This window comes from Trachurus japonicus, chromosome 11, assembly GCF_045865225.1.
Source record: "Trachurus japonicus isolate A0001 chromosome 11, Traja_1.0".
Classification (NCBI taxonomy): Eukaryota; Metazoa; Chordata; class Actinopteri; order Carangiformes; family Carangidae; genus Trachurus; species Trachurus japonicus.
The window spans coordinates 1911692-1938659 of record NC_140917.1 but is presented as its reverse complement, the minus strand read 5'-3'; the positions used below and the strand labels follow the sequence as shown (position 1 = coordinate 1938659).

The 26968-nt window shown below is 42.0% G+C and overlaps 1 protein-coding gene and 1 long non-coding RNA gene across 7 annotated transcripts in view; both read right to left on the bottom strand.

Annotated features, from left to right (window-relative positions):
- Positions 1–713: 713 nt before the first annotated feature.
- Positions 714–6155, bottom strand: LOC146977883 (uncharacterized). Its single transcript, XR_015037029.1, has 3 exons — positions 6028–6155; positions 3201–3463; positions 714–1088 (listed from the first exon to the last, which is right to left on the bottom strand). It is a non-coding gene; the product is annotated as an uncharacterized LOC146977883 (long non-coding RNA).
- A 370-nt stretch (positions 6156–6525) lies between these two features.
- LOC146977881 (uncharacterized) overlaps positions 6526–26968 on the bottom strand; it is a 42545-nt gene continuing 22102 nt past the window's right edge. For all 6 annotated transcript variants that reach the window (XM_085790643.1, XM_085790641.1, XM_085790645.1 and 3 more), the window contains 2 exons: positions 22501–22576; positions 6526–6606 (listed from right to left, as the gene is read on the bottom strand). The gene's annotated coding sequence lies outside the window, so the exon portion shown is untranslated. The remainder of the gene's footprint in view (positions 6607–22500; positions 22577–26968) is intronic.

Genomic DNA, 26968 nt, shown 5'->3' with positions numbered 1-26968 from the left:
TAATATTATACAATGCTCTGACTCTGTTTTTTTGATTTCGCTGTTCTGCATCAATGTTACGTTGGTTCTGAATATTATACTTATTAATAATAAATAAATTCAAAATGTCAAAATTAAATTATATGTAGAGTCAGCGTGAAAGATGTAAAAGTATTTCTTATGCAGAAAAAGTACAGTACATTATGATCAATCAATGAATGTATGTTTTTGTTTTTTTATTAATAGGAGTAATCAGCAAATTAATATAAGTAAATCTATATTCAATATTGTCCTCTGAAATTTAAAATGTATACGTATACTGTATATTATCATCTTAACAACTTGGCTAACTTTCACATTAATGAAAGAAAATTTACTAAAGTTAAACTAAATAAAGTTTTATCAATTCCTCTGTTCAACCCTCAGACATCAAACTGACCAACAGACGAGAGTCCAGAATATAAATGAATATTGAGGAAGTGAAACACTGAAACAACTTGAGGAAATTCTCACTTTAACTTTAGGGAACAACAGGAGGTTTTTATCTTTAGTTGCGTTTCAAACTCTCTGAAGGTCACACAGCAAAATGCCTGAAGCTGAAGTTCTGCTGTACAGCAACGTCCAGTATGAGAGGGTGACCGGGAGACCCACCAATGGTGAGTGTTATCTTTTTTTTTTGTCTTATTGGTGCAGAATGAAATCAAAGATGTATCCTGAAGGAAGTGAAATGTTCATTTTAAAACCATCTCCTGTCTTCAGAGTGAACTGATGGACCTGACTCACTTCTCTAATATGTAAACTCTAAATACTTCAAGAGTTGTTTCTTTTGTTTGAGATGTGAAACATTTTAACATTCACCTTCTTGAAGGTCTGCATGAGTACACACACACACACACACACACACACACACACACACACACACACACACACACACACACACACACACACACACACACACTCCTTTAAACACCTGTTTGGTTTTATGTTGCAGCGATCACTTCCTCATCAGATGAAACAACTAACTCTGAGGTTCAGATCTTGGAAAGTGAAGCAGCTGCAGAGCTGCCAGGTCAGTAACCAACAGTGTGGAGTCAAGATGAGGCCGTTACCTGATTGATTGATTGATTGATTGATTGATAAAATCATAATTAACATTATTAAATTAATAAAATATATAGCTGAATCAGAGGAACTGGTGTGTGGATAATAACACGTAGGAAAAAAACACATTTTGTGTTGACGCCTTGCAGTCGTGGGAAATGTTGATGTGTGATATTATTTTCATCCGTTCAGCACTATCACTTCCTCTGATTTTCCCATAAACTCAATAAGAAGAAATTATGTTAGTTTGCAGAGATGTTCACAAGTCTTTTTTTGCAAGTCCAAGTCAAGTCTCAAGTCTTTGGTCACGAGTCCGAGTCAAGTCTCAAGTCTTTGAGGGGTGAGACTTCATCAAGTCTCAAGTCTTTGGTCACGAGTCCGAGTCAAGTCTCAAGTCTTTGGTCACGAGTCCGAGTCAAGTCTCAAGTCTTTGGTCACGAGTCCAAGTCAAGTCTCAAGTCTCTAAAAAATAAAAGTCTCCTGTCTCTTCTGGTTGTAATGACCCTTTATCATCTGCTGCTATCCGGTCTACTAAGAATACTGCACAGCTATATCTAGGAGATTCAAAGCATTTACTGTAGAATATTATCACTCCTTTATCTACATTTATACAGTATTGATTAGTCGTTTATTATATGATCACTTTAAACAGGATATTGCAATGCAATATGAAGAAAACACACAATGAAAGCTTTCCTTTAAAGGTGTGCAGAAACGGCCGTTTGTCCTGTTTGTCGCGCCGAGTTGTCACGAGCTGCAACACGAGTTTACCCGAGTAATGAAAACGAATTTGATTGGTCGTTATCGAGCGGGCGGGATATTCAAAGCTTGGGGCGAGCCCGAGCTCCGTGTGTGTGTGCGTGTCTCAGACGTTTGAATGACGGATTACGGATCCAATATCAGTGGCTGATGAATCGTGTACAGGCTGACGTATAATCCGTGCGCCTGCATTATCCAATGCGGAAAAAAAAATACACACTTTTATCCCGGATTTACTCAAAAATAGAATTTTGCACAAAGTTTGGCCTACATCGTCTGAAAGATGAGTTACTACATTAATGTTATGATCCAGAGTGGGCTCAAATTCAGTTTTCTTTTCTGTACACCTTTAAAAGGAAACTGTATTCTGAGTCAAGAAAGAATCAAGGCTGCTCTGCCCCTCTGCACTGGCCTTTTCTCTTTTTTTTTTTGCTTTGTTGAATTCAGAAAACCCAGATGAACAACATGGAAAATGATTTAGGCTGTTAATTATAGGTCATAAGATCTGGATGGTATAGCTCACATCTTTATGTGCAGCAAAACCTTTCTGGAACCGCATGTTTCTGAGAGAAGAACTGGTTGTTATTATTTTTTCTAATTAGCTCCGTCAACTCATGGGGGCGTGTCGACACATGCAGACTTCCATACATAGCCTACATGCCTTCAGTCATATTTCGCAGCAAAAACATAAATAAACAGGAGGATTTAGCCTACAGTAGCCTGATATGTGCCAGTTATGCAGCAGCTAGTCCCCGTGAAGGAAGGTCTGACAACAAACATGTAGGCTACGGACGGTGCCGCTATTTAAAAAAAAAAAAAAAAGGGGGGAAGTTCACAGTCACCTGTCACTCACCTGCAGCTGACTGCGCTGTCAGAGGAGCTCTGCTGTTCCTCTCTCTTTAGACACTGCTGTTTGGCTGCACTCTGTAGGAGTTCAATATGAAGATCTAACCTCCATCTGAGTAACGTTACCGGCCATGTGGCGCTGCTCCGCTAGTGGTGTGTTAACGGCAAAAAAAAAAAAAAAAAAAAAAGAAGATCGTCGGTCGTCCTGTCAGGAGGGAGGCACGAGCCAAAAAAATAATGATTGTTCACGAGTCTCAAAACACGAGTCCGAGTCGAGTCTGAAGTCTTTAGGGCACGAGTCCAAGTCAAGTCTGAAGTCTCTGTGGGTGCGACTTAAGTGCGACTCGAGTTCGAGTCGCAAACTCGAGTCCCCATCTCTGATAGTTTGATTTCAAAGTATCAGGAAGCAGCTGTGCACACACTGATCCAGATGTGACTCTTCCAGATGCAGGTGAGCAGAGCTGAGCAGGAGCCCCCTCCCCACAGTGATTCACCTGTTCACTACACTCACAAACCTTTTCACCACAGCAGCAGCAGCAGCAGCAGCAGCAGCAGCAGCAGCTCAGCTTCCTCTCTGTTCCTCTCTGGTCTCATGAGCTGTGTCTTTGCTGTTGGTCAGTCTCCCAGCAGGGGGCAGCAGAGCTGAAGGGACCAGCACAGGTGAGACGGCGGGACGTGGCCCTCCTGGTCCTCAGTCTTCTCCTGGCAGCTGCCGTCAGCGCTCTGGCTGCTTCCTGTGAGTCTCCACTCTTTTCTCAGAGAGTCAGTGGATGTAGATCTGTCTCAGAGTGAACAGCAGAGTGGAGTTAATGTGGGGGGTCGTTAAGGTTACTAGATTAAATAAGATGGACAACAACTGATTGATTAGCAACCTCTGTCCAGTCAAAAACTGTACACAACACACACATTAAAATCAAACTGGAGATGTCTTCTTCTTTCTTCTCAGTAAATCAAAACGTTCAAACTAAGGACCAGCTCCAAAAGCTGCAGTTTGACCTCGAAGCTCTGAAGAGAAATCTCTCAGGTCAGTTTGTTCACTTTTATTATTCAGACAGGTGAAGACTGATACAGACATGATTTAAAATGTATCACTTTATGTTTCTCATGTGAACAATGAGAAGAAAATAAATAACTTTTTCTACTTCAAATTACCTCTTACATTCTACTGTCCTATTATATAATAAACTGTCACATTGGTCAAGTTTTCCTTTTATAATCAACAGGTTCAGTGAACAGCTGTAGTGTTTTGTTTTGTTTTTTACAACCAAGGGACCATGTTGGCTCTGGCACATTTACATAGATGTGGAATCTGAAATGTTTAATTCCAGTGAACATTTGTAGTGGGGCAGATAAGCTCATATATGGAAGGAATTGTGCGTTTTAATGACTAAAGCATGAAACTTTCAGCATTTCATCTACATACCCCAAGGTTTATTTTCAGACGTGGAACCACTTTGGTGGCTGACCTTTAGGGGTCTTAAGGGGTCTCTTTCCACATTATTCCATTATTCTCCATTGGAAACCTATGGAAATCTGGGAAGTAAATCATTACCAATAAATTTCTTCACCATTGTGTTTAGGAGGGTGTGTAATATCATGTAATAAAATGTTGACATTCAACTCCAGTGGGAAACCCCCTAAAAAACTACTCAAAATCTACCGTAACCAGATTTTGCGAAAATTCCGAAATGTTAAATTTGGCCTAAAGTATCTTGTGAGGGGTCAAACTAGGGGTTTTTCATGATTCTGAGTTGATCACAAACATTAGTTTTACACCCAAAGCATTCCTTGGTGGAAAAAAACAGCCACACCCACTTTTCCTGCTCATCGGAACCCCCCCCACCACCAATAGAATGTATTGCAGAGAAGCCATTCCTTAGCATGGCAGAGGCTGTGTCACATATTACTACTAAATACTCAATAATATAACTTATATTCTAGCCTTTTCTTGTAGGACATTATACAGACCCTCCAGGATTTTGTGATGTCGCTAAATTTATATAAAAAAAATAATAATAAAAATAAGAAAGCAACCTTTTAATTTACATGTAGGCTACCCAATAGTGAGAAGGGTGTGTGTATGTTTCAGTTTTTACTGGTATGTGAAATCTGGTGTGCACCTGATGTCTTTCCTTCTCTCTCACTCCCAATCTGCATAAAACTTAATGTTATATGAAAACAATAACTAGTAATAAAAACATAGACACGCAAAAAAACATGTAATGGAAACATTGTGACCACAGCGGTCTATGACAGTAAATTTGCAGAAAAGTTGCAGTGGCAAGGCCAAAGAATTCATAAATGAATTTGCATTAATAGTTGCAATCATGACATCACAAAATCCTGGAGGGTCTGTATAATGTCCTACAAGAAAAGGCTAGAATATAAGTTATATTATTGAGTATTTAGTAGTAATATGTGACACAGCCTCTGCCATGCTAAGGAATGGCTTCTCTGTAATACATTCTATTGGTGGTGGTGGGGGTTCCGATGAGCAGGAAAAGTGGGTGTGGCTGTTTTTTTCCACCAAGGAATGCTTTGGGTGAAAAACTAATGTTTGTGATCAACTCAGAATCATGAAAAACCCCTAGTTTGACCCCTCACAAGATACTTTAGGCCAAATTTAACATTTCGGAATTTTCGCAAAATCTGGTTACGGTACCCCAATTTTGAGTCGTTTTTTAGGGGGTTTCCCACTGGAGTTGAATGTCAACATTTTATTACTGATATTACACACCCTCCTAAACACAATGGTGAAGAAATGTATTGGTAATGATTTACTTCCCAGATTTCCATAGGTTTCCAATGGAGAATAATGGAATAATGTGGAAAGAGACCCCTTAAGACCCCTAAAGGTCAGCCACCAAAGTGGTTCCAGGTCTGAAATTAAACCTTGGGGTATGTAGATGAAATGCTGAAAGTTTCATGCTTTAGTCATTAAAACGCACAATTATATTGCTTATCTGCCCCACTTTTGGTCTGAAGTGGAACAAACTGATTATAATTACAATAACTATCAGCTTTTAACTGTCAAATTAAACCACAGCTTCATTAGTTTTCAGTAAAGTCGACTACTGATTCTTTTCAGTCCTGAGCTTCTCTCACTCTGCTCTGTTGTTTTAAAGACTTGGAAAATGTAAACACTGAAATTAAAGACAAGCTGCAGTCATGTGATAAAGATCTGGAAAAAAAAGTCTCAAGTAAGTTTGTGTTTTAAAATTGTTTAGTGTCACGTTGAATTTACTCTTCTCAACATTTTTCAGTCATGTATAAATATTTTTCTCCTGATAAGTGAACAAACACTGTTGCACTGACAGATACAGGAAGTTAGAGTGTAGTTACCTGATTGATGCCTTGTTCATCTCCTCCAACAGATGAATCATGTCTGAAGTATGAAGGAGACTGGGAACAACATGGAGGACGGTGCTACAGGTTCTCCTCCATTCATTCATCCTGGACCAAGAGCAGGAGGAGCTGCAGAGATCAGGGAGGAGACCTGGTGAAGATTGACAGCAGAGAGGAGCAGGTAGAAAACACAACTTTATGTTTCATCGTCTCACAACAGAAACATCTGAGCAGAGAGAAAATCACCAAACGTTTCCTCTTCAGACGTTCCTGCAGAACAAAGTTAAAGAAAGACAGAAACATGCTGGTGATTTCTTCTGGATCGGTCTGACGGACTCAGACAGAGAGGGAGACTGGAAGTGGGTGGACGGCTCAACACTGAATAAAAGGTTTGACTCCTTAGTAAGAACATTTTTTTCATTTCCAGGTCAAAGTTTCCTGTTGTTTCTGATCCAGTTCTTTCTGCTCCTCTTCTCTTAGACTGAGTTTCTGGGGCGGACAGCCAGACGACTGGAAAGAGATGGATCCTGATGGAGAGGACTGTGTCATACTGGGAAATTGGTGGGGGGATTATTCCTGCAAAGCACAAAACAGATGGATTTGTGAGAAACAAGCAGAACAAAAAGAACAGCTTCATGTCTGTAATTCAGTTTAGTTTTAATGAACTGTGGTCTGATGAAGTTTGAGTCAAAACGATGGAAGAGCAGAGAAACATTTAAAGGACCACAGCTTGTTAAATTATATTCACTCCCTCATTTAGAGTCTGTAAATAATTCAAATTTCTGACTGGATACAATTTTTTCTCAGCTTCATGACAAGAATAAGTCTTAAAGGGACAACTAGGAGTTTTGGAAAGCGAAGTGTTTTCACACTACATTTCCCATGAGCCTCTGCACGCACGGTGAAATTCTTGGAGACAAGTCGGACTAAAGCGAAAACATTTGCCAAGAATGTTTTGATTGATCAAGAATAAAAGTCGGAGGTTGGAAGACGATCAGATACCGTCGTAGTTCCGACCATAAACGATGCCAACTAGCGATCCGGTGGCGTTATTCCCATGACCCACCGGGCAGCGTCTGGGAAACCGAAACTAGGAAATTCTGGGTGAGCCAACCACTAAATAATAACAAAATAACTACTTGGCCAGGTCTCTCTTGCAAAAGAAATCTTGGATCTCAATCATAGACTGTAAAAAGAATGGACGTAGCGTCCGTGACGTCACCCATTGGTTTTGGGGAGTCGTTTTTGTGACTCCAACATGGCGGCCTGAACAGCGCCATGTTGGATTGGCCGGCCGAGAACCCGCCCACTGGCCTCGAAGCAGCTGTCCACGGAGCTGCTCGGACCTGTCACTCAACGTTTCCACACCCTAATTGGCCAGAATTTTAACCTAATAACAGTAAAACGGCAGAGTTAAAAAAAAATTCACCCCCCTCAGAGTGTGTGCGGGGGTAGAAACTATCGATTGAGACGAAAAAACGTTTTGACACCAGGCTTTTAACATGTTTACTGAGGATGTAAAGTCGGCGATTTTAACATGGGGGTCTATGGAGAATGCTGCTTTCTGACACCAGCCCCCAGAGGAAGAAGAGGGGATTGCAGTTTTTTGAATGCGGAAGTGACTTCACTTCTCAGACCCACAACTGCCCCCTTGATCTCAATGGGACAAACCTGGTTAAATAAAGGTTATAATAATAATAATAATAATAATAATAAAAGACAAAACCATATATTTATCTAAAATGGACCCTTTAACAAGTGGTAATGTAGATTCATCCACATAAATATGAGACTCTTTTATAACCAAATACAAACTCCTCGTTGTCCCTTTGGGCTCTATTTTCGTAAACTAGCGCAGGCGTGGCGGTCTGCCCTGCGCTTCGCCAACGAGGAGTGTCCAGGAGCAGTTTGCAATTTTCCTTCATTGCATGGCGAAGCGCATCCCGCCTACTTCCCTCCCACCGGCGCAAGTGGCATAGAGGGAGGAGAGAAGGCGTGGAGTGGGTTTAACGCAGCCGAGTCAGAACATCACCAATCAAATGAGCTCCTCTCCTCGCCTTTAAATCCGCCGCGCGCGAGGCGGAAGTTTGATTTTACCGTGGAAGAGGGAGGCAATTGACTCACCAAGACCTCACAGGCAGGTTTCCACAGTTCCAGGCACATTTAAATGCAATTAATAATCACAATAACCCCAATTTATTGTAACTATCTGAATCAGCACATACACGTATATCTATACCGATTGTCCCGTCACACTGATGACGGATCAAAGGCTGTCGGCATGCGTAATGGAAACTCAACCTGACTGAATTAACACAGATGAAACCGCTATATTTATTTATTTACTTATTGATTTATTAGCGGGCATCGTCACGCGACCATAACAAATAAAACTGAAAACAAATAAACAATCATCTCTCACAGCAAGTGAGACGGGAGGAAACTGATGTTCTGGTCCGGTCCAAGCTGGCAGTGTCCGAATATATGGTCGCGTGAACAGACCTCACGGGCTGATGATGCAAAAGTAGTCTGGGAGGGAGGAGGTTATGATGTTATCCAGGTTTGCTCTGACATTGAGAGTTGTTGCCCAGTAAAAAAAAAATAAATAAATAAAACACACACACACACCTTTTCCATTAATAAAGACACTCATATTTAGTAACCTATATTTAAACCCGTGTGCACAGATCACAACATAAACAAACAGCTGTGCGTAACGGAGGCATCACGGAGCGTCTCTCTTTTTCTTTTTTCTTTAGAATTTACCTGAGATGGGAGATGTGAATATCTGCTCACTATCTGATGCCGAGGCTGATTGTGGTTTGCTGTGAGAGATGATAGTTTATTTGTTTTCAGTTTTATTTGTTATGGTCGCGTGACGATGCGGCCGCTCGCCCGCTAATAAATCAATAAGTAAATAAATAAATATAGCGGATCATCGCAACGGCACAGTGTGTAGTGTCAACACAGCAGCGACATGCAGTCATCCACCCTCACTGTCCTGCTCTTGGGACGTCCACGGCTGCTTTTTTGTCCCAGTCCCTCCCTGGTTTCATCTGTGTTAATTCAGTCAGGTTGAGTTTCCATTACGCATGCCGACAGCCTTTGATCTGTCATCAGTGTGACGGGACAATCTACCGTATTTCCTCTAATAGAGGCCGAGGCCTTTATTTACTTCAGCTGCCCAGGGGAACCGGCCTGTATTGGAGACCGGCTTATATTTGAGAGAGGCTATTATTTCTTCCTCTGTTTCATGCTGGTGCTCAAATTTGACAGTTACCGTGCTCAGTTTTCATTCTGCCTACAATTAATTATATTTTTTTACACATTACTGTAGCAGGTACCGCAACAGCAGCGATCAGCTGGACAGGATTAGGCTAATAAACGCTGGAGCACAAGTGACCAGTTTTGTCACAGATCGGGTAGCGTCGCAAATCGGGTAGTGACACGCCATGCTGCTAAAGCTCTCTTCGGTCGAGTTGTCAGTGACTGTTTCCTTGAAGCGTGGGTTCATGTGGCACTTCAGATCTAGCTACTGCCATCTGCTGGCACTTGTGGGTTACTGCATCCGTGTTTGGCCGCCTGAGACCAGTGCATCCACAGTGACTGAAATTCAGGTTTTTTCTGTTTGTTTGTTTTTTTCCCATTGACCCGGCCTGTATTTGGGGCCGGCCTTTATTTGTTCGTGTAAACCACGCCCCCGGCCATTATAACAGACCCGGCTATTAAATAGATACCGGCTACTATTAGAGGAAATACGGTATATAGATATACGTGCATGTGCTGATTCAGATAGTTACAATAAATAGGGGTTATTGTGATTATTAATTGCATTTAAATGTGCCTGGAACTATGGAAACCTGCCTGTGAGGTCTTGGTGACGTGTGCGCACTGCGTGCTGGGCAGTCAAATTGCCACTGCACCTGCTGCGCTTCGCCTTGCGCTGACATTAGACCAGGTTGGAGCTGGCGAGCTTTCGGCGCATTCTCGGCGCGGTCTATTGTCAACAAATTGTCACTGCGCCAAGGTGAATCTGTCGACACCTCCCCCTGCTGCGCGACCACTCCCATCTCAGCGCACAGCAGTCTGCCAATTTACCAAATCCGCTGCGCACGTTGTTGCACCGGAGGAAAATACCACTGCACCGGCTGCGCCAGGGTTCGCCTCGCTGCGCCCCCGAGTTGCGCCAGGAAAATAGAGCCCTTTAACTTTAAACGGTTTAAAGAAAGAAAGAAATAGTTTGAATGTTTGTCGATTTATATTCATACTTACACAAGCATTTTAATTTTTGCTTATTGTTTCTGTTTATTTTCATGTCTTTTACGTTTAGTTGAACGCAATTCCTCAAAATACTCAAACCAGCTTTAAATTCATTCAATGTTTCTGATGTTTCTTCATTCATCTGTTATTGTAAAAAAAAAAAGGAAAAAAAAGAAAAGAATGTTTAACTAATTTCTGTGATATATTTAGATAAATTCATAATAAAACATTTACATCTTCACTCTATTGTGTGTTGATTTACAAATGTGTTTGTATTTTTCATGTCAAATGTTATATTGTATAATATTTAGTCACTCAAAGAGGCCACGCCCCCTTATTCTCCATCACTTCAGTCACTAATAAAGTGTTCAACAGGTGAGTTGTAGAAACAGTTTCTGTTCCAGGATGTAAACATGTTTATTTTAACATGGGAGTCTATGGAGACTGACTCACTGTTGGAGACTCACTCTAGTGGTCAGGAGAGGAACTGCAGCTGCTGCTTCTTCACTGTTGATGCTTCATGTTTCAGCCTCAGAGGTTCAAGCTGGGATTTAAGCCAGTACAAAGTAGAGCAGACAACAATATTATTATTTAACACATTGGTATTGAAAAATATTGAATATAACAGCTTCATGTTGAACAAGACTAAGACAAAGTTTGACCATCATGGATGAATCCAGTCCAGAGAGACAAACCTGACAGGTGAAGAAAGTCTGGTTGTCAGTGTTTTGAATGAGTTTATTAAATAAAACCTGAGAGAAATGAGACTGAAGAACAAACAAAACATGAATGTTAACTTTATCATAATTTTATAGATATAAGACATAATATTAGTCTGTATATCCCAATAAATATCACAGATAATATCTAATACTTCTTCAACAAGAGGAGATGCAGTGAATAAAGTTAATCATCTGGTACACCTATGGATGGGCACCTTTCACATCTGAATTGATACAGTACCTGTTTTCGGTACTTTTTGTGCGTGTGTGTGTTAAAGTTATTTTGTCTATAAAAAATAGTCAAAATTCTGAATTTTTAATATTTATTTCTCAACAACATCACAACTCCTCAGCCTTTGAGAGTATTTTATGTTTTAGAAATGGTCAATGATTTTTTAATAATCAAATAGTCATTCAATGAAAAAAAATAAAAAAATAAAAAATAGGTCATGAGACTATCTTGTCTGAAAATATGTACGTTCCCTTGTCATTGTGGCAGGAGAAACATGGAAAGATCAGAAAGTTCTGTGTGAAACTGTGCAAATGAAACTGAGGAGCAGCACAAACACTGCACGGTGCCGACTGTGATGAGAAGCTACCGGAGAATGTTCACGTGAGAGGAGATTTCGAGGTGGTACCGGTACCGATTCTCCGAAACAGTTTTTCAGTCGTTGATTTAAAACAAAGGCGCGCTGTTTTAAATGACAGACGAGAGAGAGAGAGAGAGAGAGTGTGTGCGTTTGTGTATGTGAGAGAGAAACGTGTGTGTGCGTATGAGGTGGTGGTGGGGCTTTCATATTCGCGTCGCGGCAGATCCATATTGGATCCACTCTCGCTGACGCACGTGACGTGAAGATGCGTTCAGGTACCGAAACGTGGTACCGTTTGACTTCATGTGAATCGGTACTCTACTAGAAGGTAGAAAAAATAATTTCATCACTTCCTCTGTTCAACCCTCAGACTATCAACCAACCAACAGACCGGACGTCACTATTGGAGAATATAAATGACTTTGTTGCTGAACATTGAGGAAGTGAAACACTGAAACAACTTGAAGAAATTCACACTTTAACTTTGTGGAACAAGAGGAGGTTTTTTTATCTTTAGTTGTGTTTCAAACTCTCTGAAGGTCACACAGCAAAATGTCTGAAGATGAAGCCCTGTACGGCAACATCCAGCTTCACAGCAGAGCCAGGGGATGCACCAATGGTGAGTCTTTAATTCTAATGTCTTTTCGGTGCAGAATAAACTAAAGAAATGTTCATTTTAACTCTAATATGTAAACTCCAGATACTTCAAGAGTTGTTCCTTGTGTTTGAGATGTGAAACATTTCAATGTGCACCTTCTTGAAGGTCTACATGAGTTCCCTCTCTCACACACAGTAGGGCGGTCAGAACGAACTTCGCTATTCGAAGACAATTCGAATGTTAGTCAAAATGAGAACATTCGAAGGAGGAAACTGATGTTCGAACGTTTGCCTTCCGTAACGAGGCAAATTAACGTAGTGCGTTGTGACGTTCGGAGTAGGTAAACATGTTGATAAAACAAAATGCAGTTGTTGTTGTGCACAAGGTAAAGCTGCAGCTTCAAATATACCAGCAGAGTTTTTTTTAACTGCCCGTTCATTCAGCTGCCACGGTGCGCGCATGTGTCCCCACACTACACGCACACCTTTTTTTTTTTTTTTAAATCAATCGATCCGCGGACCACTAATGTGCCGATCACGGATCAGCTGTGATCTGTTGCACCACTACTCTGTGCCCTCCCTGCAGCCCCCGAGAGGAGGGAGGTTTCCACCGAATCAACAATCCTTTTTTTTTTTTTTTACACCGTAACATATGGTTCACGTCAAGATAACTTCTGTATTTTTGCTATTCAAACTTCCACAGTCCATAGTTCTCTTTGTTTAACACTTCAAGAGACTTTTGGTTAAGTAACCATGGACAGCTCTTATGCAGGATTGTTCTGCTGTGTCATTGTTGCCACCGTCATCGCTGGCAAGATGAGGCCGTTACCTGATCGATAGAAAAATTAGAAATAGAATTAATAAATATATAAATAGATTATTTTATTTATTATAAATAAAGTGTGTTTTATTTTCTGGAATCAGAGGAAGTGTTGTGTAAATATTAACACAAAGTAAAAAACACTCTTTAAAACAAATGTGCATTACGCAGTGTGCAAAGGCACATTAATTAACACACAAGTGTGTGCAGTCATGGTAACACTTGTCAGTGGTGTGATATTATTTTTGTCTGTTCTGCACCATCACTTCCTCTGATTTTCTCAGAAACTCAAAAAGAAGAAATTATCTGTTAGTTTGTTGTTGATTTCAAAGTATCAGGAAGCAGCTGTGCACACACTGATCCAGATGTGACTCTTCCAGATGCAGGTGAGCAGAGCTGAGCAGGAGCCCCCTCCCCACAGTGATTCACCTGTTCACTACACTCACAAACCTTTTCACCACAGCAGCAGCAGCAGCAGCAGCAGCAGCAGCAGCAGCTCAGCTTCCTCTCTGTTCCTCTCTGGTCTCATGAGCTGTGTCTTTGCTGTTGGTCAGTCTCCCAGCAGGGGGCAGCAGAGCTGAAGGGACCAGCACAGGTGAGACGGCGGGACGTGGCCCTCCTGGTCCTCAGTCTTCTCCTGGCAGCTGCCGTCAGCGCTCTGGCTGCTTCCTGTGAGTCTCCACTCTTTTCTCTGTCAATAACAGATGATTCACACGTCAAGTAGCTACAGACAAACAACATCTGCTCTGTGACACCAACAACTCATCTCTCTACAACCTCCATCAAGTCAAACACTGAACAAAACCACTCAAGATCAAACTGGATGTTCAGATGTCTTCTCCTCCTTCTTCTTTCTTCTCAGTAAATCAAAACGTTCAAACTAAGGACCAGCTCCAAAAGCTGCAGTTTGACCTCGAAGCTCTGAAGAGAAATCTCTCAGGTCAGTTTGTTCACTTTTATTATTCAGACAGGTGAAGACTGATACAGACCTGATTTAAAATTAATGTCTTCACGTCTCTTCTTTAGGAGGAATTTGCAACTGCATCATATTGTATAATAAAGTGTGTAATTTTCCTATAGACCGTTTCAGAGAGTATAAACAAATACAGGTGTTACCAAGGATACTAATTAAGGCTCCATTCCATTTAGTGTACCAGAGCGTTTTCTAATGAGCCACACCTGTCTTTGTTTATACTCTCTGAAAGGGTCTATAAATGATTTTACTGGTGTGAACAAACAGCCTCATAGTTTTCAGAAAAGTCGATTTTAAAGGGGACCTATTATGCTCCTTTTTGCACAAACTAAAATAGTTCCTGGGTGTCTTAAAGACATGTCTGTGACGTGCCTCGGTCAAAATACCCCAAAGATCAAACATCAGTGTTTCCCCTACCGTTCTATTGGCGGGGCGGCCCGCCCCGCCTGCACGGGCCCCCGCCCCCCATGAAAAACGGGACATCAAGGAGCCAATCGCGGTCAAAGCGGACCTGTTGGTCTGATCAAACTGTAGAGCGCTCCACCTGAAGCACCCAAGCTGCCCAAGCAACCAAACGGCGCTATTCGCACTCTGCCATCTGATTTTTAAATACCAGCGCTCACGCCGGGTACACACCGGGCGCTTCGCGTATCAGATTCACCGCGGCGTGCACCTCCGCGGCCGGCTCGCGCCCTGCAGCAGTCGTTTTGGCGTCTGGTCTATTTTGTTTAATCATAAAACTGGCGATAAAAGCACCGCTGTTTCACTATTTAACTCATTATCAGCTGCGTCAGCTTTACTTTGAAAGTCCAGTGGATCAGAACGGAGCGTTTGTACGGAGGGAGAGATGAGCTGATCCGCTGCTGTTGACTTTCTCTCTGAGCGTCTCCGCCTACAGTTGTTCTCCTCACCTGCTGAGCGTCAGGAGTTCATTATAGGGATGCACATTTTGAATTTTTTTTCTGACCGATAACCGACGCTCGTTAACCGATTATTAACCGTTAACCGATAAGATTAAGAATCTTGCGGCGCACGGCCAAAAAAAGAAAAAAAAAAAAAAAAATTTTTGTTTCAATTTTTTTTTTTTTTTTTTTTTTTTGCCGCTAAATACACACGTGCGCCGCGACAGCTGATCAGTGCGCTCTGTCTCAGCTGATCAGTGCGCTCTGGAGGTTAGATCGTCCAATGTAGAACTGTTTTTATACAAAGTGCAGCCAAACAGGCTGAAGGAGCAGCAGAGCTCCTCTGACAGCTCCTCCGTGGAGCTGCAGGAGAGCTGCAGGTGAACCGGCTGGAGAGCAGCGACGTCCTCTTTTTTTTTTTTTTTTTTTCCAGCGCCGTTGTTACAGGTGATGCACATCTATGTCCGTAGGCTACATTTATTGTCTGACCTTCCTTCATGGGGGCTGCTGCTGCACATACTGTCAGTCCTCCTGTGTAACTTTTTGCTGCGAAATATGACTGAAGGCACGTGAACTCTGCACGTGTCGACACGCCCCCATGAGTTGACGACAGAAGGAGCTAATAAAATAAATAAATAACCGATAGTATTAATCGGTCAAAGTTCTTGTTATCGGTTAACGGTTAAACATGTGCATCCCTAGTTCATTATATATTAGACTACAGCCTATATCTTATTTTTTATACAGTCAGTCACCACTGAAAGAAGTTGTCCACTCACAGCAGGACAGATGGATAATCGGTAAAGTTAATAATTTCACTTAATGTGGCCATGAATAAATCAATTTTGATGTTTTGCCTGTTATATTTCAGTGTTGCCCAAACGCAAATCTTGAATAAGTCTTTGTTGTCTTTGTACAGAGACAATATGAAATTTGCTTGTAGCCACAGCACCTAAAAAACCCACTATTTTCATACGCACACTCAATAAAACACACACTCGTAGGCCTATTCTATAATTTCGATCAGTAAAATATATGAAAACAATATAAAATACTAGAGGCCAATGTGTGTGTTTGTAGCCTATTTGTGTTTATTTAATCCAAACAGAGCGCGCGAGAGATGAACACACACACCTTCACATACACCCCCCCCCCCGGACTCATCGACCCCCACCCCCCCAAGACAAAACGGCTAGGGGAAACACTGAACATCACAGCATTCTCAAAAACAGGGCTGTGCAAAACGGTCTGTTTCAGTGGCCCCTCCCTTTAAATGCAAATGAACCACTCCCTCAGCATTGCGTTACCATGACGATGTCTACTACTAGTAGATACTGATTTGGCCAAAATGTAGTATGCAAACAAAAGCTAAATCTGCAGTAGGCAAATTGCCAGATCTCCAGTCTGCATCTGACCAGTCTACATTGTGTAATGAAATGTGCCCATGACCTAGTCTCACCCTAACCAAAGATGGTATCGTCTTTGCCATGTAGGCTACTGTAACCATGTAACATGTAATATAAAAATGCAAAAATAAATATATAAAATAAATTAAAAATATATGCAGACTGGTCAGTTCATTGTAAAACAGTTATTTATTGATGTAAATGTGGTGATTTGTGCACATAGACTACAGAGCTCCGCAGCACTGCGCCTCTCCTCTCCTCCTCCTTCTCACAGCTTCACTTTTCATTCAAACTAATTCAACTGCCACAATTGTAAGATTTCATCAATGAGATCAACATTTATCTCCTAAAAAGACTAACCACACGGTGGTAAACGTCTAAAAAACATGCAGGTATGTTTATTAGCGATGGTTTTCTCTACCGCGATGAGCACGGGCGTCTGCCCGGCCGAGGAGGCCTGCAGATGGGCTCTGCCTGTGTGAGGAGCCGCTGCAGCTCCGGAGCTCCGGTGCTCCGTCGGTCCAGCGTTACGTCGGTCCGGCGAACAACGTTGCCCCGGCGGTACGTCGCTTCTCACACAGGTACAGCTTCACTTACATGAAACGTCGGCGTAAACTTCTAAATAAAACTTAGTAAAGTGACGCTACAGCGCTACAACATGCAGGGAAGAAGCAGGAAGTAGACCACTCCGCTCTCTGCTGTGACACCAGGCACAACAGAGCAGCATGGGAGGAGGCGGGGCCGGCTGGAGCAGAGACCTCGGCATGACCATGTAGGGGAGTCCGGCACGCCATGACGTAGACGCGAGCTCATGTCAAAAAAAAGTCAGCGCAACTGAGTGTAACAGGTGTGCAGAGAAATCCAAGAGAAATCCCAATCATCTAGCAGGGTTTACCTCCAAATGCATTAACCTCATGATATGACACTTCCACGGCCTCTAGAACCATTATCCAACATTTTAAACATATAGAAAAGTCTGAAAAGCTGGAAAAGCATAATAGGTCCCCTTTAAGGCCCTGAGCTTCATGGCCGTAGCTACCATTGAGGACACCGAGGTCATGACCTCGGTATTTTTTTCGGCCGAATGAATGAAATTAAAAAAAAAAAAGTGCGGTGAAAGTATTAGGGAGGACAGATGGAAGGTGACTGAGTGACTCCTCTCTTGTCCAAACAACAATTCCGGTAGGCCTATAATGCTATTGTTTATTGACGCCCTCACGTACGCTGGTGTTTGTTTACTGGTCGCCTGAAAAAAGGCGATTCATTCTGAAAAAGCGAGTGACTCAGCGCGTCGCGGAGCCTGCGTGCATGGAGGAGAAGGCTACTGAGTGAGTTGGCTCTAGATAAACTGCTCTTTCCAACCAGTTGTTACACTGTAAAAGTTTCGTACATACAGTACGTGCACTTGAACCGCTGTATTATTTAGGGACGGGTCCTCATGTATGCGGAGAAAACAGCTGTTTAATAGCGTCAATTCAGCGCTGTTTACTGTCTGTGTCCTGCACTATGCACTAGTTGAGCTACAGTAAGTGGGGGAGAGCAGAGACCTCTTTCCTGCAGATAATATACTGAGGGGGCATCTACTGCACTGTCCATTCTTCCATCAACATTATGTGAAAAGCACAGTGACACGATACATTTTATGTTTACAGACAGGGGCGTCTAAGTTTTAAGGACGGGGGGGCTTAGCCCCCAGGAGATGCCAAAGATGTGAGCATATGTGGTGCACGAGCACAAAATTTCACAAACAGCAAAGACTGTGAAATTGTTTCTAAAAAAATTTGGACAGATTTAACAAAGAGCATATGGTGTAAAATCTTTAGGCAACCATTAGTTTTATTTCAGTCTTTTTTATTTATTTATTTAAAGAAAGCTAAGACCTGTGAGATTACTACAGACATGTCTGGAGTACAGTAGAAAATGTAAATTTTTCATCTCTGCCTAGTAAAAAACAAAACAAAACTAAACATTAGAGTAAAATCTACCTTTGAATCATGGGATATCAGGCAAATGAATAAGTAATGTGTAGGCTAACTGTGTAAAAGTAGATGCTAAAAAAAATGAACTTGAGCAATTTTGCAGCTGTTTTACAGTAGGCTATTATCAGAGATGTCCAGGTGGAATTTGACCTTTGGAAAACTAATTATATTTCACTAATAGCCTGTGTCATAATATTCACTCCATCCAAATACAACTGTTTTTGGCTCATTTTGATTTCACCTAGACCTCTTCATATTTTCCCATTCAAAGAAGACCATACAACTGAAATGAAGTTTGACACCAATATTTTACAAATAAAAAATATGCATAGAAATGTGAAATACTACATAGCTAAACAACGTGAATAACCAATTATAACACAAAACAAAATTTGCTTCAAAAAGGAGCAGTCAGATGTATGTTTGTGGTAACTATAAGGAAAAGCAAACAAACTTCCTGGGCCTGTTTCAAAGTGAGGAACACAGCTGACGCTCCAGAAGGAAGTCACCCCAAAAATAGTAGGCTATAGCTATGGTAAAAAAGAGTGCACACTTCACCCTAGAAACCTGTTCATCTTTATGTTAACAACCAGGACCTTCACATTGCATTTCAGACTTTTTTTTCGAGCTGGAATTAAACTTTATAATATAATATTTTTGCTACTCTGTGGCTGCTACGAGTGTGAGGAGCTAGTCTCCTGTTTGTAATAGATGGTGTGTTCTCATCAGAATTCAGTGAAGTTGGGTCTTCTCTGGAATATCATAAAAATGGGATTAATCTAATATGATGTGTGTAGTTTTTATCTGTCAAAGTGCACCAGATTGAAGCCTTTTAATATAAAATTGCCCCAAATTTCTGACAGCCGCCCCCCCGCACACCACGACTAAATGACCTCGGTATTTCAAAAATCCTGGCTACGGCCCTGCTGAGCTTCTCTCACTCTGCTCTGTTATTTTTTAAGACTTAAAGGTGTACAGAAAAGAAAATTGAATTTGAGCCCACTGTGGGTCTTAACATTAGTGTAATAACTCATCTATCAGACGATGTAGGACAAACTTTGTGCAAAATTCTATTTTTGAGTAAATCCGTGATGAAAGTGTGTATTTTAGTGTAGTTTTTTTTTTTCGTATTGGATAATGCAGGCGCACGGATTATACGTCAGCCTGTACACGATTCACTAGCCACTGATATTGGATCCGTAATCCGTCATTCAAACGTCTGAGACACACACACACACACACACGGAGCTCGGGCTCGCCCCAAACTTTGAATATCCCGCCCGCTCGATAACGACCAATCAAATTCATTTTCCTTACTTGGGTAAACTCGTGTTGCAGCTCGTGACAACTCGGCGCGACAAACGGGACAAACGGCCATTTCTGTACACCTTTAAAAATAAAAACATTGAGGGCGGTGCGTGGCGCAGTGGTTAAGGCGGCTGCCCCATGTAGAGGCTACAGTCCTCAACGCAGGCGTCCCCGGTTCGAATCCCGCGTCGGGCAGACCTTTCCTGCATGTCATTCCCCCTCTCTCTGCCTCCCCCTTTCCTGTCTATCTCTACTATGTACTATCAAATACATTTTAAAAAAGCCAAAAAACATACTTAAAGGTTGAATATGTAGAATATTTATTAAAAGCTATATTTAAAAAAAAATAACAATACATCCACAGGGCATTTTGAGGGGTACAGAATGAAAGTATTGCTTTTCCATGAAACATTTTTTTTTAGTCTGAATTAAAGCAGAAGTAAGCGATATTTTTGTGTTAATCTAAGTCTTAAATAGTTGTATCTTCCGACAGCAATCACTTCTATAGAGTGTTTGGTCTGAAACACGGGTCTGTCAGTCACTCTGCTCTGCTCTGAGCCCAGGAGAAAACTTTCCTTGTATCCTACAACCTTTATCCAATGAGGAGAGAGAACGGCATAAAGGGGCAGTCCTCTCTGTGTGTGCAGCCAAGGGATGCGCCTGAATGTGGTGACGTAGGGACGAGGACCAATAGATCCATGACGAGGGCGGGGGCTGCTAACTCCATCGGCTGACAAGACGTTATGGTGCGTTCAAGGCAACTCGTAACTGGTGTTTTTCCGACCTGTGAAGTGGTACCAGTTCGATCTGGTACGAGTTCACGGGTCGGAAGTTACGAGTGGCCGTTATAGTGACTTTCACAGGTAAAACAGGTCGGAGAAACACGAGTGGGTTGCCTGGAACGCTACAAAGTCGTAAGTTGTGACTTGAAGCTGTAATTTACGATTTCAAAAGCCTGCCTGGAACGCAGCATTAGCCAAAACGACCGGATCGCTTACTTCTGCTTTAATATTTTTACATTTTTCGACGGGCTCGACAACTGACTTTCTGTCAACGTTCTGTTTACATTCGTACCTGCCTGTAGCCGACATGTGGCTCAACTCTCCGCTGTTTTCCTGCCTCCTCCCGGTCGTATGCGTTTGTTTCCAACCAAGCCTTTTTAATAATCAATCGGTGGATCAATGGATTATCATATACTTGTTAGGATGGGTGTATTTGTGTAGTCTTATCTGTCATAAACACGTTTACTGTCACGGACTCCAGTGCCACCGAGCTCCTTTTTTTTTTTTTTTTTCCAACTTGACGAGAGCAGTGACAGTGGAGGCTCTGAGCGCAGGTTTGGTTTTCAGCAGAGAGTCTCCACTCTCCCTGTAACACGCTACAAGTCATTTATTATTTTATTTATTATTATTATGCTGTTAATGACGGTAAAAATGAAACTTAAGGTAAATATCCTGCTTAGTTCTCCTCCTCTGCTGTCCTCTGATCAGAGCGGAGTCCCTAGCAACGGCCCGTTTTACCTAGCAACGGTCTGGCAATCGACTGCTGGAATTCTTTTTCTGTTGTTGTTCTACATAGTCAACCTTTAAAAAAAATAAAAAATAAAAACATTGAAATTAAAGACGAGCTGCAGTTATGTAATAAAGATCTGCAGAAAAGTCTCAGGTAAGTTTGTGTTTTAAAACCGTTTAGTGTCACATTGAATTTACTCTCTCTCTTTACATTTCTTCTCAACATTTTTCAGTCATGTAGAAACTATTTTTCTCCTGATAAGTGAACAAACACTGTTGCACTGACAGATACAGGAAGTTAGAGTGTAGTTACCTGATCGATGCCTTGTTCATCTCCTCCAACAGGTCAGTCATGTCTGAAGTATGAAGGAGACTGGGAACAACATGGAGGACGGTGCTACAGGTTCTCCTCCTGTCATTTATCCTGGACCAAGAGCAGAGACAGCTGCAGAGATCAGGGAGGAGACCTGGTGAAGATTGACAGCAGAGAGGAGCAGGTAGAAAACACAACTTTATGTTTCATCGTCTCAGAACAGAAACATCTGAGCAGAGAGAAAATCACCAAACGTTTCCTCTTCAGACGTTCCTGCTGAACCAAGTGAGAGAAAGACAGAAACATCCTGGTCAGACGTTCTGGATCGGTCTGACGGACTCAGACACAGAGGGAGACTGGAAGTGGGTGGACGGCTCAACACTGAACAAAAGGTTTGAATCTTTAGTAAAAACATTTTTTCCATTACCCTGGTCAAAGTTTCCTGTTGTTTCTGATCCAGTTCTTTCTGCTCCTCTTCTCTCAGCTTGAGTTTCTGGGCCGACAATGAGCCGAACAACGAGAACCCACATGATCCTGATGGAGAGGACTGTGTCATAATGGGAGCTCAGTGTAACGATTTCACCTGCAGAGCTGAATACAGATGGATTTGTGAGAAACAAGCAGAACAAAAAGGACAGCTTCAAGTCTGTAAATCAGTTTAGCTTTAACAAACTAAACTGGCCTGATGAAGTTTGTGTCATGTGTAAATAATTCAGATTTAGATTCTTCAAGACAAGTCAAATCTTAACTTTAAACGGTTTAAAGACAGAAATTGTTTGGGTTTTTTTATTTTTACTTCCTGTTTCTGTTCATTTTCATCTCTTTTACGTTTAGTTTAACACAATTCCTCAAAATACTCAAACCAGCTTTAAATTCATTCAATGTTTCTAATATTCTTTTTTTTTTTTTTTTTTTTTACAATAACAGATGAATGAAGAATGTCTAACTCATTTCTGTGATACATTTAGACAAATTCATAATAAAAACATTTACATCTTCAGGTCACTCTGATTGTGACTGGTTTGTATGTGTTTGTATTTTTCATGTCAAATGTCATATTGTATAATATTTAGTTAAAACATGGCTGACCTGATCAGAGTGAGCTGCTCTGCTGCTGCCGCCATCTTGGCAGCGTCTGACTCCGCCCCCTAACTCCTGGTCAGTCCTAAAATGGTCAAAGAGGAGGAGCCTGTGTGGAGCTGAGACTCCTCCACCTGTCACTCCAAGAGGCCACGCCCCCTTATTCTCCATCACTTCAGTCACTAATAAAGTGTTCAACAGGTGAGTTGGAGAAACAGTTTCTGTTCCAGGATGTAAACATGTTTATTTTAACATGGGAGTCTATGGAGACTGACTCACTGTTGGAGACTCACTCTAGTGGTCAGGAGAGGAACTGCAGCTGCTGCTTCTTCACTGTTGATGCTTCATGTTTCAGCCTCAGAGGTTCAAGCTGGGATTTAAGCCAGTACAAAGTAGAGCAGACAACAATATTATTATTTAACACATTGGTATTGAAAGAAACATTGAATATAACAGCTTCATGTTGAACAAGACTAAGACAAAGTTTAAAATGAGAAATGAGACTGAAGAACGAGCAAAACATGAATGTGGCGTTATCATAATTTCATATAAACATAAGACAACATAAGTCTCATGCATATCATCATAAATATCAACTATAATATCTAATACTGCCTCAACAGGAGGAGATGCAGTAAATTAAGTTAATTATTTGACACATCACTGTACTACAGTAGAATAGAATAGAAGTTGAAAAAATAGTTTCATCACTTCCTCTGTTCAACCCTCAGATTACAAACTGACCGACAAACGTCATAGAATATAAAAGACTGTCTGAACATTGAGGAAGTGAAACACTGAAACAACTTGAGGAAACTCTCACTGTCTTTGTGGAACAACAGGAGGTTTTTATCGAACATCTTAACAGAATTTGAGCCATTTGCTGCTAAAACCAAAACTCTCTGAAGGTCACACAGCAAAATGCCTGAAGCTCAAGTCTTGTATAGTGAGATCCAGTTTGAGAGCGGAGCGAGGAGATGCACCAATGGTGAGTCTTCAATTCCTTTACAACTTAAAGGTACAGAATAAAATAAAAGATGTAGGACACAGAAGAAAGTGAAAAGTTTGTTTTGAAAATCATCTTCAAGAGTTATTTCTTGTGTTTGAGATGTGAAACTTTTCACCGTGCACCTTCTCCAAAGTCACTGTGAGTTTGCAGTTGTTTCATCACCTGTTTGGTTTTATGTTGCAGCGATCACTTCCTCATCAGATCAAACGACTTACTCTGAGGTCCGGATTCTGGAAAGTGAAGCAGCTGCAGAGCTGCCAGGTCAGTAACCAACAGTGTGGAGTCTGTGGTTTGGTTAGGATGAGGTGGTTTCATAATCGACAGAATATTAGTCAATAACAATCATTTCAGACATTAGTCGTGCAGAAATTGTAAAAATTCAAGAATTCACACTTCTCAGATGTGAATGTTTTCTGGTTTTCTTAGTCGTAATATAATACATAATTTACAATCATACATATTATAACTTATTTCTTTAGATGTCACTTTGCACATCTCAAGGACATATTTTTTATTACCGTAGTTGCTGACATTTTTAGAGGAATAAACTGATAAACAACACAAGTTGAATCAAACCCACGACCTTAAGGCCAAGTCAGAGCTTATGGACTCTAATTTCGTGGCGCAGTTTGGTAGACCGAGGTGCGCCGAGATGGGTGTGGCGGCGCAGCAGGGGGAGGTGTCGACAGATTGTGCTTGGCGCAGTGACAATTTTGTGCCAAAAAGCTGTGCCAAAGGTGTGCCGAATGCTTGCCAGCTCCAACCTGGACTACTCTCGGCGCGAGGCGAAGCGCAGCCGGCGCAGTGGTAGTTTGGCTGATGAAATCTAACAACTGGCAGCCACATTAGTTTGTTTTTGAACAGTGAAGCTTCAGGTGTGAACTGGACGGAGGAGCAGCGCTGCCGTTCAGGGCTCTGGATGTACAGAAATGGGATGGATAAAGGGGATGAATGAAGCATTTTCTATTCTATTCTATTTTATTCTATTCTATTTAACTGCTTAAGGTGCGTTCACACCGGACCTTTTATTTATGTCGCTGTCGCTCGTATCGCTCCAAAAAAATCGCTCCGTCGCTCAGCTGCAGTCGCTCGTCAATTTGGCACAGACGCACATTTTCGCTTTGATGGCGTCATGCCCACTGCCATGTGTCTCTGTTTACACCGGCACCACCGGGATTACAGCAGCCAATCAGCGCTGAGCGACGAGCGACTGGCGGCCCCAGTGATTTTTCGCCTGAGCGATTAAACGCTCAGTCGCTCGTTTGCAACATGTAAACTCGTCGCCAGCGAGAAAAACAAAAGGTCCGGTGTGAACGCAGCTTTAGGAGTAGCCTAAACACAAATGCATGGGAGTGCTTCCATTTTTTTTGGCTTTTCATGCTTTCATTAGACAGTTCAGTTGAGAGAGACAGGAAATGTGGAGGCAGACAGAGGGGGAACGACACACAGGAAAGGGCCGCCAGACACGGGACCAGAACCCGGGGTCGCCTGCAGCGAGGACCGCAGCCTCTACACACGGGGCGCCCGCCCAACCCACTGCGCCACCTGACGCCCCCGAGTGCTTCCAATTTATGACAAATCTATACTTAGCAATATTAGCAAAAACAGAAACTCAGAAGAAAAAAAAAAGTTAATTTGATTTCAAAGTAGCAGGAAGCAGCTGTGCACACACTGATCCAGATGTGACTCTTCCAGATGCAGGTGAGCAGAGCTGAGCAGGAGCCCCCTCCCCACAGTGACTCACCTGTTCACTACACTCACAAACCTTTTCACCACAGCAGCAGCAGCAGCAGCAGCAGCAGCAGCAGCAGCAGCAGCAGCAGCAGCAGCAGCAGCAGCAGCAGCAGCAGCAGCAGCAGCAGCTCAGCTTCCTCTCTGTTCCTCTCTGGTCTCATGAGCTGTGTCTTTGCTGTTGGTCAGTCTCCCAGCAGGGGGCAGCAGAGCTGAAGGGACCAGCACAGGTGAGACGGCGGGACGTGGCCCTCCTGGTCCTCAGTCTTCTCCTGGCAGCTGCCGTCAGCGCTCTGGCTGCTTCCTGTGAGTCTCCACTCTTTTCTCTGTCAATAACAGATGATTCACACATCAAGTAGCTACAGACAAACAACATCTGCTCTGTGACACCAACAACTCATCTCTCTACAACCTCCATCAAGTCAAACACTGTACAAAACCACTCAAGATCAAACTGGATGTTCAGATGTCTTCTCCTTCTTCTTCTTTCTTCTCAGTAAATCAAAACGTTCAAACTAAGGACCAGCTCCAAAAGCTGCAGTTTGACCACGAAGCTCTGAAGAGAAATCTCTCAGGTCAGTTTGTTCACTTTTATTATTCAGACAGGTGAAGACTGATACAGACCTGATTTAAAATTAATGTCTTACGTCTCTTCTACAGGAAGAATTTACAACAGTATCATATTATATAGTAAACTGTGTAATTTTCCTATAAATTATTTTATTCTCATGTAAAATCATAGCCTGCCAAGCCAGACTATATCATTAACATGTCTAGTCTGGCAACGAGCGGTAGACCTCGGCTCGATCCAGGGGGCGGGATGAAGGCTGTCTTTCAAACTGCCTCTGCACCAATAGGGTAGCGCTACGACCAATCAGAGCAAAGAGCAGGATGACGTTAGCCTGACAAGCCATTTAAAATGTATGTCATCATCGCGTTAAGCCGCCCAACGACTCTCTAAACAGATAGAGCGCTGTGATTGGTCAACACAATCGGTGTTCGAGACTCAAAAAGTTCCTATGGCTCGTTTCTAGACCCACCTACGGAGCAAATAGATTTGCTGCTGCTAGGGTGCAGCTAGATTTCTAGGCTAGTAAAATCAGTCAGTTTAAAACAATGTTATGTTTTGCTCTGTAAATATTCAGTGGTGTTCAGTTACAGTGAACATTTGGTCTGAAGTGGAACAAACTGGACATAATGAAATGTATCTATTCTATCCATCTAGTTGAGGTGAATACTGATTCTTTTCAGCCCTGAGCTTCTCTCACTCTGCTCTGTTTTTTGACTTGGAAAATGTAAACATTGAAATGACAGACGAGCTGCAGAAGCTGCAGTCATGTAGTGAAGATCTGGACAAGATAGTCTCAGGTAAGTTTGTGTTTGTAAATGTTTAGAGTCAAATTCAATTTATTCTTTTTCACCTCATATGAATCTGATTTCAAATAAATATCTTTATGTTTCTTCTCAACATTTTCCGTCATGTAGAAATTTATTTGCTCCTGATAAGTAAACAAACAAAGAGAGTTAGAGTGTGTAGTTACCTGATCGATGCCTTGTTCATCTCTTCCAACAGGTCAGTCATGTCTGATGTGTGAAGGAGGCTGGGAACAACTTGGAGGACGGTGCTACTGGTTCTCCTCCATTACTTCATCCTGGCATGAGAGCAGAGACAGCTGCAGAGATCAGGGAGGAGACCTGGTGAAGATTGATAGAAGATGGGAGCAGGTAGAAAACACA